The 13,253-nt window shown below is 37.0% G+C and overlaps 1 protein-coding gene across 2 annotated transcripts in view; it reads left to right on the forward strand.

Annotated features, from left to right (window-relative positions):
* hivep3a (HIVEP zinc finger 3a) overlaps positions 1-13,253 on the forward strand; it is a 65,477-nt gene that overhangs the window by 32,791 nt on the left and 19,433 nt on the right. Inside the window, exon 1 of one of the 2 annotated variants that reach the window (XM_007233588.3) lies at positions 4,085-4,313. The exons of the other annotated variant lie outside the window; for it this stretch is intronic. The gene's annotated coding sequence lies outside the window, so the exon portion shown is untranslated. Of the gene's footprint in view, positions 1-4,084; positions 4,314-13,253 lie in introns of those variants that run through there. 2 annotated transcript variants of the gene reach the window in all.

Here is a 13,253-nt window from a genome sequence, read left to right on the forward strand (position 1 = left end):
TCGACTTCTTGCAACAAATGGCTGTGGCATCACCCAGAATTGAACCTGTGATCTCTCAGCCCTTAAGGCCAACGATTACACAGTTGCTGCACTCCGGAGCTCACAAGCTTTTACTGCCCATTGTAAAGTAGCCCTACACTTAACATTTAAAACCCCATTGTTACCTTCTAAAAACGAGCCTCACTGTTGTAGGCTGTGTCTCCTGTCAGTTTAAGGCTGGAGTATAAATAGAGGGCAAAATGCAGACTGGTTATTTGCTCTTCACCTGGAGCTGACACTTTGTAGACACATGTTCTTAGAAAGTTCACCATATTTAAATAATAAAACCATGACATACTACCAGTCAGATGTTTTAGAAATCCATTTTTTTTTTTACAATAAAGTAGATTAATCATAGTACCTTAAACTTAAAATTCTGTGACCACAAAGGCCATGAAATTAGTCAGTATACAACCAGGCCATTTAAGGAAAATATTTTTTTTTCTGTAAATATTGTGTGAAAAAATAGTTTTCAAACCTTTTGTGTTGACTGTGGACTCTGAAACATACAGTACCAGTAAAACGTTTGGACACACCTTTTTATTGTATGTTTTTATTTTTATTTTTTTCTACATTGTAAATGAATACTGAAGTCATCCAGACTATGAAGGAACACATAAGGAATCATGTAGTAACTTAAAATACTCTGTGAAGCATTTAGGTGGCTCTTATCTGGGGTGCTGGTGATACTTGCTGGTGAAACTTGCAGTTTCTGAGGCTGGAAACTCTGATGAAACTTATTTTGTGTAAAAGAGGAAACTCTTGATCTTCCTTTTCTGGTTCCGTCCTGATGAGAGCCAGTTTCATCATAACGTTTTTTTGTGGTCTTTTCAACTGCACTTATTTAATAATTTTAAAGCTCTTGAATTATTTTGTATTGACTTAACAACTAATGTTCTCAAACTACATAGTTTTTACTAAATAATTTTATAATAGTTTGTTTTTCTTCATAGTTTGGATGACTTTAGTATGAATCTACAGTGCAGAACATTGAATAATAATTGTAAACAAAAATTGGAATTGTGATATTGAAAAAACACAGAATTTTGAATGGTATTGTGTACAGACTGTATGTTCAGATCATATTGTTTAACAAAGACTTTTGCTACGACCAATGAAACCTAAAGAATGTCTCACTGACCAGCAGCACATGTGTTTGTGTGTGGCGTCTCCTGCATTGTTTCTGAATGTGATTTCTGCCAGAATTTTTTTCTTTGTGTGTTTGCATGGGCAATTCAAGCCAAAACTCAATGTCCTGTCCACTATGGGTGGTAATGTCTATAATATTAGGCATTGATGAGGCGAGTGATGTCAGCTAGCTGAGTAGCTTCAGTGTGACTGGAGACCAGGAGTGAAGTGTGGAAGTCTTCCGAGCCGTTCTGACTGGAGTAACCCTCTTTTTCCCCACCAACGACCTGATTCTTACCATCCTACCACTAACTGAGAACTTTGAAAAAAAAAATGGAAGCAGTTTACAAAATCTTTCTCTGTATAATAGTGTTGGAACTGAGTTTCTCCAGTACAGTATTTAGACATTGCATATTTAGATATACCAAATACCAAATACTAAACAAACTCACTGACATGCCAAATGTCATGGGATAGGAACTGGTCGATAGTATTATGACTTTTGTGTAGATATATGTGTGGGCCATCTTGCCTTGAATGTGGATGCGATTTGCTTGTCTGTCCGTGTGGACGATTCCAACCAAATGCCACCGGTCATGATCATTACTGTACAGTCACTGCACTGTCCAATAAGGGTGGTAAGGCCTTCAGTGACACATTTCAGATTCAAACGTGACACTGTGGATTGAGAAATGTTAAATTCCAGCACAACTTCAGAATCGGCTTGCTGTATGCTTCTGCAGAATTCCTTGTGCAATGGTCTATGCTTCTGCAAATGTTCATTTTTGTATAATCTGAAAATATTGACGTGATTCATAAAGGTATTCAGCCCCCTTTACTCTGAATCCCTAAATAAAATCCAGTGTAAATGAATTGCCTTAAGATGTCACTTAATTGGCTAATAGAGTACAGCTGTCTGTAATTTAATCTCAGTATAAAAATAAACTTAGTGGTCTTAGTGGTTTGTTGGAGAACACTAGTGAACAAACAGCATAATGACGACCAAGTGCTTCAACAGACAGGTGAATTATCCCAAGCCTCGAGCATCCCAAGGAGCACTGTTCAATCCATCATCCAAAAATGGAAAAAGTATTCTACAACTGCAGGTTTACCAAAATATTTCCGTCCATCCAAACTGACAGAGCAAGAAGAGCATCAGCCAGCGAAGCAGCCAAAAGACCCATTGTCACTTTGGAGGTGCTGCAGAAATCCACAGCTTAGGTGGGAGAATCTGTCAGCAGGACTAACTATAAGTCAGGCAAAAAGAAAACCATGGTTGAAAAAGTCAAAAGAAGTGCTGTTTGCAGTTTGACACAAGCCGTGCAGTGTCAAAATAAACACATGTAGGAAGGTGCTGTGTTTTTTTTTTTTTTTTTTTTTTTTTTATAATTTTATTTCTAATTTTTTCCCATTTTCTCCCCAATTTACACGGCCAATTACCCAACCCATTCATTAGGACTCCCCCTATCACTAGTGATACCTCAACACACCAGGAGGGTGAAGACTAGCACATGCTTCCTCCGATACATGTGAAGTCAGCCACCGCTTCTTTTCGAGCTGCTGCTGATGCAGCATTACCGAGCAGCCAGCGCGCTTGGAGGAAAGCGCAGCGGCTCGGCTCCAGTACATCAGCTCACAGACGCCCTGTGCTGCAGACATCCCCGTAGGAGTGATGTGGGGAGAGAGCGCCATCTACCCACCCAGAGGGAGCAGGGCCAATTTTGCTCCCTCTGACGCCGGCAGCTTGATGGCAAAGCTGCATGAGCTGGGGTTCGAACCGGCGACCTCCTGCTCATAGTGGCAGCGCTTTAGACCGCTGGACCACTCGGCGCCCAGAAGGTGCTGTGTTTAATATAGATCACAGTTTACCTTTTTGACCTAAATGCAAAGTGCAATGTGTAGCAGAAATATCCAGCTTATTTCCCTGAACACAGTAATCGCCCACTGTGAAACATGGTGGTGGCAGCATTATGCAGCGGGGATGCTTTTATTTAGTAGGAACAGGGAAGCTGGTCGATGAGTTGATGGGAAGATGGGTGGAACTAAATACAGGGCAATCTTGGAAGAGAAACTGTTGGAGGCTGCAAAAGACTTGAGATTGGGAAGGAGATTCACCTTCCAGCAAGACAATGACCCTAAGAATACAGCCAGAGCTACAGTGCAGTGGAATGATTTAGATCAAAGAATATTTATGTGTTTGAATGGCCCAATGAAAGTCCTGACATAAATCCCATTGAGTTCTATGGCAAGACATGAAAATTGCTGTTCACAGACGCTCTCCATCCAATCAATGACTGACCTTAGGCTGTTTTGCCAAGAAACAAAAAAAAAAATCTCAGTCACTAGACTACAAAACCATGTATCAATTTCATTCCGTTTCACAGCTTTCTGCTACTTTCTGTTGATTGAACGCTTAAAATCTCAGCAAAATACATTTAAGTTTGTGCTTGTAAAGTGACCAAATGTGAAAAACCTCAAGGAGTAGGAATTCTTTTTACGAGCCATTGTATGTGTAGGCGAGAAGGACCAATCACAGCTGCTGCTGTCTGCATTGCTGTGATGCATAGTTAAATCTCTGGGAAGGTGAACGCCAGGCATCGCCGTAGGGCATACAGCTACATAAAGGGTGCGCGTAGGCTATGGCGTAGATTTGACGTAGAAGCATAAATTGGGCTTCACAACATAAAACTGCATTACCCAACATAACCCCTCAGCTCCTACACAGGTGTGGGCGTTCCCAAGCCTTCGCCTTAGGCAACACTTCTTTATGATCAATCGAAAAAATGCTGCACCTTGTCATTGTTGTAAAATCTATCGAGGAAAGAGGGATAGGGAATATGGAACAGGGGCGAGCTGAGAGGAGAAGAACCTGTTCATAAATGGCAGCGTACCCCGTCGTCACCTGTGAGCTCACTGTACACGGATAGAAACCTCGCCTCCCCTCCGCCTCACAGTCACTGCACTAGCTCATTCATACATTTTCTCACTCTCTCCCTCTCTACCTCAGCGTCTCCCTCTCTCTATCTATCTATCTCTCTTTTACACTCACTCTCCCTTTCTCTCCTTCTGTGACTCATTCGCTCTCAAGCTCACTCAAAGCCTGACCGATCTCAGATATTAGAGGAGAGGAGACCCGCTGTTCTCAGGTAAAGCCATTGATTTTATTACATTCAGTGCCTTGTTTGCCAGGCTTCTTTTCATTTTTGTCGCACCTGGTTCCACCTGGTGAAGCCAGACGCTTCTGAGACAGATCCAGTGGCGGCTAGCTGGCTGGCGTTTCTGCGCACCGTTGCTCGTTATGAATGAACCGACTGCTTGCACTGTAAAGATATTGTGCTCGTTTGTGCTGCTGCTTCTGCTCGCGAGTCATGATAGGCTTTGTGTCGGTGGCGGTACAGCGTGTACCCGCAAAGGCTGTGATTTTTCTGCCTGCGTGGCGCAGAGCGAGCAGTACCCGCCGGACGCTCGCTCGGAGAGGGAGCTGACAGGAAAACGATGAATGGGCTGACTGTCCACTCGGCTTGTTGTACGCTCCATGCATGCTCTCCTCCACGCTACAGCTCTGTGAATGAAACCCGGGGTGGATCGATGCGGGCAGTGGCAGCGGGCTGAGGGGGGGGGGGGGTGGAGGTGGAGGGAGAAGGTGGGGGGGTGGTTGGGGTGGTTAGGGGATTGTCCATTGCGCGCGTGATGTGCGTATGCGCCTGCTGTTTAATGTCAGCACTGGGGTTTCACATCCCAGGAGATGGCCACCGGCACACTGCTGATGAAGCTATACCTAAACGAGTCAATGCCTTGTTAATGCTGCATCCATGATCAGCTAGCGGAGCAGGAGGGGAACAGAGAAAGAGAGAACGAGAGAAAGAGAAAGAAAGAGTGAGGCTGTCTGCAGTGCAGGACACTCAGTGCTCTTTCTTTCTTGTTGGGAATGACATCAGGGGAAACTTACAACTGCCCTTTCAAGAGCCATTTGCTCAGAGTAAAATTTTATATTAGTAATAATAAAAAATAGGTTATAGATGTAATAGGTGCAGATCATTGATGTTCATTTTTATTTATCATTTGACAAATTGTTTTGGGAATGATATCAATGAAAGTGTACAAGTGTCCTCACAAGAGCCACTTGCTTTAAATGGAATTTTATAAAATCTTTTCACCACATTGTCGCTGTTTTTGTTCATTTTTGACGATTTTTAGTTTATTACATAATTTGAACACCCAAACTGTCTTGTAAACTGTGTCAAAATGACCTGAAATAAGCTATTTTACATTGACTTCCGTTGAAAGTCAAGTAGGTCTTATCTCGAGTTGCTGTTTTAGAGATACTTGTTTTTCAGTGGAATACGCTGATATGTTGTAGCTGAAAATTTTAATCATTACTAGTTCATGCTGTGCCCTTTTTTATTTTTGGGGACAAGAGATGAGGGAAGGTTTACAAGTGGAGCTAAAGACATTTGCTTATAATGGAATTTTATAAAAAGGATGTATGGTGTTTTAAACTGCTCTTGGAGATGACATCAGGGGAAGTATATAAGTGCCTTTGGAGGCATTTGCTTAGAGCTGAATTTTATTAAAAATATGCATTTTGCCAATCCATACTTAAACGTGCCCTTAGAGCCATTTGATTAGAGTGGAATTGAATATAAAAATGTATGTTGTAGATTATTTCTTTTTTTGCAAATTGTTTTTGATGATGATATCAAGGGAAGCTTAAAATTGTCCTTAGAGACTTTTACTTAATGTATTTTTTTTTTTTGGCAAATTGACTTGAGTGATGACATCGAGGGAACCATACTCTTTAGAGCCATTTGCTTATAGTGTAATTTGGTGGGAAAAGATGTATGTATGTATGTTGTAAGTCTGAAAGTGCCTTTTGAGACTTTTGGTTAGAGCAGAATTTTAAAACACATATGTATGTCGTAAAATGTTGATGTAATTTAATTGAAAAACAAAATTAAGTTTTGCAAATTGTTTTTGCAAATATATATATATATGTTGTAGTTCGAAAATAGTAATAAATATTTGGCTAATTGTTTATAAGGGATGACATCAGAGAGAATTGAAAGTGCCCTTACAATAACCATTGGTTTAAACTAATATTATAAAACTTTGTTCTATGTCATAGACTATTTTCTTTAATAAAATGTTATTGGGGATGACGTCACTTGAAACTTACAAGTGTTGTAGCTCAAAAATTTGGCTAATTGTATTTGGGGATGACATTAAGAGAAGCCATTAAGAGTGCCCTTAGTACAATTGGCTTAGAGCAGAATCTTATAAGAATTATGTTTTTTTTTTTTGGAAATTGCATCAAAGGAACTTTACAGCCATTTGCTTTGAGTGGAATAAAAAAAAAACTATGTATGCTGTAAATCAAAAAAAATATAATTTTGGTTATATTTTTTTAGCAGTGGTATCATTGGAAACTCATCATTTTCCCTGTATGTTGTAGCTCAAAAATAATTTTTGAGGGGGCAAATTGTTTTTGGGAATGACATTACGGAAAGCCTCCAAGTGCCATTAGAACAATTAGCTTAGAGTGAATTTTATAGTAATTATGAACATACTGTTCGTTTTGGAAAAAGACATCAAGGGAAGGCTACATAGGCACTTACAGCCATTTGATTAGAATGGAATTTTTAAAAATGGTGTTGTAGCTCAAAAATGAATTATTTAGTTATTTAATTAATTTCTATGTGATTGTTTGTTTTTGGGTTTGGCAGTGACATTAGTTTGGATTAGTTTATTCGATTAGTTTAATTTAGCAAATAATGCATTTTGTACCTTAAAAATGTTGTGATTTAGTTTTCAACACTAGTTGAGAAATAAATCCTTTTAAAGTCAGTGTAGGTGTTATGTCCAATACTGAAAATAGTACTTTGCAACCCATAATTCACATCTGTGTCTATGAATTCAGGCTAATGTTATTTCCACAAAGCTTTTTATCAGCTAAAACTGAGCTGTAAAAATGTGATAGTTGTTTCTGTGTTTTTTCTGCCCTGGTTTTTACTCAGAGCTTCCACCTCTCAGTTTTCCTCCAGGTATGAGCAGCGTTTTGGAGGAAGAATGAAAGATGTGTATTGATTTTTGTCTGTCCGTCATTTTCTGTCCGGGAAGATGAGGACTGAGGGAGTGCGGGATTGAGGGGGCGCGAGTGTGTGTTTAGGGGGGGTACACTCTCACTCTCTCTCTCGCTCTCTCTCTCTCTCTGTAGTCGGTGAGGATACTGGGAGATAAATTTAGCCCTCCAGCTCCGCTTCCATCTGCCGCCGCATGGTTTAGGGCCGTTGCCATAGGAACAACCACTGGGTGCCCATTAGTGAAAGAGAGAGGGAGATTGACGAGATTTCTGAAAAGCATTTAAACAACAGATTTTGGATTTTCAACTGGATGAAAGACAATTTCTTTATGTAATTTTTCCATTTTTAATTAAAGCTAATTATTTTCTATTAATACTTGCAGCCAAACATTTCACACCGCAGTTCTGATCAGTCCCTCTCTGTATAAATGGAGATGAGGTAAACATTGACCTTGACCTTGTTAGAAAATGCACACAGGTGCCTCAGCTCAGATACTGCTGACTGACTGCAGGAAGGCCCCGGATCCTTAACACCTCTAAAATCTAACAAATTTATTATAATAATATCAGTTATAATACAAATAAAATAAATAATTTAAATAAAAAATATATAATAAAAAGACAGTTATTTATCTTAAAATGTCTTGAATTAATTTGTCTTTAAAAATAAGCATTAACTCATCTTATAATGTCTTAAAATGGTTTATAAAAAAAAAAACTTAACTCATCTTTAACAGTCTTGATTTGCTCTATGTTTAAAAAAATATCCTTAACTCATCCTAAACAGTATTAAATTGAATTATCTTTAAAAATAAGCCTTAGTTCATCTTATAATGTCTTAAATTGGTTTATCTTTTAATAAGCCTTTACTCATCTTAAAATGTCTGAAATGGCTTAATCTTTAAAAAAATCCTTAACTAATCTTAAACTATATTTCATTGGTTTATCTATATAAAAAGGTTTTAACACATCTACGGCTATCTTAAAAAAAAAGCCCTAACTCATCTTAAAATGTCTTAAATTGCTTTCTCTTAAACAAAAAACCTTAACTCATCTTAAAATATGTTACATTGGTTTATCAACATTTTTTTAACAAATCTTAAAATGTCTTTAATTAGTTTATCTTTTAAAAATACCTTAACTCATCTTAAAATATATTACATTGGTTTATTTAATAAGTAAAGTTATCTTTAAATGTATTAAATTAATTTATTCATAAAGGCCTTAATTTATCTTTAGGTATTTTCTATTCTTTTATTTAACAAAGGCCTTAATTTACACTTTAATTTATCTTTAAAAAAACAGCAGTAATTTATGAAAGTATGTATCAAATGAAAGTAAATACAATAAGTGTTTTTATTTTTACAAATTATATTTTGCAATTTCCAGATGTACTTTGCAAGTTTTTGATTTACTGGCAGACCGAACTAAATGAAAAAAAAAACCTCATTTAAGGCTCTGATGGGTGTTATTAGCTGCTTGCTTTAGCTAGAAGCTATACAGCAGTTTTAACAAAAAATGGTTTGAAATCCCCATTTTTGCTTTGTAGTTAAAAAGGGATTGTTGTAGTTGCAGATACAGATTTAGCATATTATGTTTTTGTGCTGCATACAGACTTTCCATAGCATCTTAAACAGTATAGACTGCTATTTAAAGGGTTAAAACTGTCTTTAATTTATCTGTTAGCTGTTTTTCTCTTATGGCTCCTCACACTAAATCAGTTCCCTCAATCATTGTTATGACGGTTATAAAAACTTCTGAGTTCATAAAAATGAAGTATGAGCGTGAAACCTCCCTGAACAATCAGATATTTAGCCTGAACGCTTTGCGCTGAGCTGGTTACCTGTGGAGATTTTCATATGCTCTCCACCACAAGACTTCTTAACACGTTTAGAGTCAGGTGATATTTCAGTCTCCTAATCAAGAACATGTGTGAAGAACAGTCTCACCTTCTGTTCTGCTTCCAACATTCCACCTGTGCAAATATAGCGTCTCTTAAATACACATCAATCTCTCTTTAGCAGTGCAATTCAAATACTGTACTGTACTGCAAGCACACATGAAGCTGGGCATTTTCTACACCGTCACAGAGCTTCAAAAATCTGCTCACAGTCTAGCTACCATTATTTTATATATATATATATATATATATTTTTTTTTTATAATTTTCCTTTTGGACAGATTATTCTTGAGAGTATTATTTACTATAAAATAATATTATTGAAGACATGGTTAACAATTTTTAATGCATTTGTCACAATACAATGTATTATTGTTTTCAGAATAAAAAATATTTCCCTTATCAGTTAAAAAAAAAAGTATTTTGTACATATTTTCCAGAATGTATAATCATTTATATACAATGGCATCACCCCTGGTTAGCCAAAGTCATAATAATATGCCCTTTATATTTGTGATATTTTATACTTTCAAAATAATAAGAAGAGCTAAAAACAGCAAAGTGTAGACCCTACATAATCAGTACTTAATAACACCACTTTTAGCAAGTATAACAGTTTTTTCATGCTTTTAGTGGCTATTAATGCTATGTACACAGTTCCCTGTTGTACCCTTCACACTACACAACTTGAACTTGTGGTTATGGTTTTTACCCTACACAATTTATCAGTGTCACAAAACCACAAAACATTATTTTCTTCCAATATACAGGGATGCGTAAAAGTGTTCGAGTCCTTTTTTGCATTTTCCTCACTCTTAAATGTTTCAGATTATCAAACAAATGTAAATATTAGTCAAAGACAACATAAGTAAACACAAAATGCAGCTTTTAAATTAGGGTTATTATCAAGTGCAAAAAAAATACAAACCTACATGGCCCTGTGTGAAAATGTGTTTGCCACTCCAGTTAAAACATAACTAAACTGTGGTTTTATGTGTGGTTTCTCTAACCACACCCAGGCCTGATTACTGTCACACCTGTTCTCAATCAAGAAATCACTTAAATAAGACCTGCCTGACAAAGCGAAGTCCACCAAAAGATACTCAAAAGCTAGAAATCATGTAAATATCCAAAGAAATTCAGGAACAAATGAGAAAGAAGGTAATTGAGATCTATCAGTCTGGAAAAGGTTATAAAGCCATTTCTAAAATTTTGAGACTCCATAGAACCACAGTGAGAGCCATTATCCACAAATGGTGAAAACGTGGACCAGTGGTGAACCTTCCCAGAATTGTCTGGCTGACCAAAATTGCCCCAAGAGTGCAGCAACGACTTATCCAAGAGGTCACAAAAGACCCCACAACAACATCCTAAGAACTGCAGGCCTCACTTGCCTCAGTTAAGATCAGGGTTTATGACTCCACCATCAGAAAGAGACTGGGCAAAAATGGCCTACATGGCAGCGTTCCTAGATGAAAACCACTGCTGAGCAAAAAGAACATAAAGACTCGTCTTAATTTTGCCAGAAAACACCTTGATGATCCCCAAGACTTATGAGAAAATAATCTGTGCACGGACAAGACAAAAATTAAACATTTTGGAAGGTGTGTGTCCCATTACATCTGGTGTAAAGGTAACACCACATTTCAGAAACAGAACATCATATCTACAGTAAAACATGGTGGTGGTAGTGTGATGAGCTGGGGCTGTTTCGCTGCTTCAGGACCTATAAGACTTGTGAAAAATTCAACCATTAATGCTGCTCTTTACAAAAAAGAGTTTTTTTTGTTGTTGTTGCTGTCTTCTAATAGCTTTCTCCTGTCTTGTATAGGTGCGTCATATCGTATAGCACGCAATAATATTGCCAAAGTTCTTTAATATCATGAATGATACTACACCCTGAAATATCAGCCACCCCTATTTATCACGAGAGTACTACTTTTTTCTATTTTTAAGAACGGGGAATTCACACTGTTCTCATTTCCCATTATATATATCTACTAGAGACAGATTATATCTGTCCAGTATCACTTACTTTACTTTAATCCTGGATATATTGAGATATTTAAAGTGCATTATAAGTATCATGACATTCTGGATCATTGACTTCTTTTACAATCTGTGTTTTTTAATATCTCAATTAGGGATGTGCCATATTATATTATATGCAATAATATAATTACATTTTTATTTTGTTGTAGTAGTGTATTCTTAAAATATAATTTAATTTATTTAATATTTTGTCATATCGGCAAGAGTAGCAACAATACCATGAAATATCATGATACCCCTACTGCCTTGTGGGAATCCGTTTGCAAAGTAAGGGGCAGGTGTTTAGGGAAATTGTTGCTACTAATTGTTGGGATGAGATTTGAGGAGTCAAAGTTTTTATGAAGCTTTAAAATCTGCATTGAATCACAAAGTCTTAGGAATTTTTGACATTTGATGGGGTGCCCAAACTTTTGCATTGCTCTCCCTTCATTTTTGTTGTTCAGTGTAAAATCATAAAGAAATTATACATTTTTTCTTGCCAAAATATGTCATTTGGAGATCAGTGTATCTTCTTAACATATTTAACTATTCACAGTAACAAAAGAAACACTGACATGTTGTGCTCAAACCTTTGTATCCCACTTCCTCAAAAATGCGGAAACTGAAAATATCTCTCTCATAGAGTATATGTAAAATAAAATAATTGCAGTTACCTTTATTTCATTATTTATTTAGTAATGATAGTGTACTGTAAATGTCTAATGTAAATATATCATATTTAGTTCTGTCTAGTTTGTAGGGCTGCTAACACCATGAATAATCAGTCAAATCCAAACTCACAGTATAACTGGTCTGGAATGCACTGTTGGCAAGGACTTGGCTTGCCAGCAGGATCTCATATGGTCCCACACCTATCCACCCCCTACAGCAAAGCGTGGGCGCCAGTGCCAGCTGGTTAGTGAGTGGGAAGCCTGGTTCCTATGTGTGTTGAAATGAAAATAGTGAGGAATTATTTATTTTCTTAAGTATTGGCACTTAAACATTTTCTCCTACTTATCTTTGAAGGGCATCACATTTTTTTTAAATGTAAATATTGCTGTGTGTAGAAAATTTAGCTACTTATATTGATGTACAATGCAGAAGTAGCATATTTTCCCATACTGTAAATCATTAAAAGCAAACTCAATGGACTTTAAATAAAAAAAAAAAAAAGCTGCAATCGTGTTTTTTCACATTTTCACTTTTACATATTATTGAGGGAATTTTAGACTGAAATTCAGGGAAAAATTAGTTGATATCTTTAAAAAAGACTGATGTTCCAGGACAGTATTTGTTAATACAAGTATTAATTTTGTACATGGTATATGCTACAGTTCATGAATATGAATACCATTGAGCTTTCAGTGACTCCTTTACACTGTTCTTTTTTCTGGTTTAGAAAAAGTGTACAACATCTTTAGTAAAAAGAAAAATATAATAATCATTATAACTGGGTCAAAACTTTTCATACAGTGTCAAAAATATACACTCAGATTCTTAAATAATTATTGCTGAAAGTTCCAAATACACAGACCAAGGCCTATAAAATTCCTCCTAGTGATTATGATTGACTACAGTTGATAGATTCTCTGTGGCCACAAAAAGAAACTGATTGAAAAAAATATAAATTGACCGTAACACACAATACAGTCAGAAGGACCAAGGTGATGTGACTTATGGGAGTTTGAGCAATGCCTGGTGGTGGATGCAAAAGGATGAGACGATCTGTCTCCCAAGTTTTGAGGCCATTTAACACTCCTCAATCCACAATATGCATCCACATGTGTAATATGGCAATATGTCATAGAAGACATTATCACTCACAGTGGACAGTGCAGTGGGTTGCAAAGATTATTAATCAGAGGCATCTAGCTAGAATTGTCACATCCACATTCAGTGCAGGAGTCCCCACACATACACACACACACATACACACCAGTTCTTAGGGGTTCTCTATTGGATATGACAGAAGTCATGGGACACAATACTAGTTCCTGTTCAGGACAAGTTAATGGGAAGTGTAGCCTCTTTGGCAAAGTGTGGAACACACCAAACTGTCATTCTCAGCTTAGAAGA

The sequence above is a fragment of the Astyanax mexicanus genome, chromosome 3, assembly GCF_023375975.1.
Source record: "Astyanax mexicanus isolate ESR-SI-001 chromosome 3, AstMex3_surface, whole genome shotgun sequence".
Classification (NCBI taxonomy): Eukaryota; Metazoa; Chordata; class Actinopteri; order Characiformes; family Acestrorhamphidae; genus Astyanax; species Astyanax mexicanus.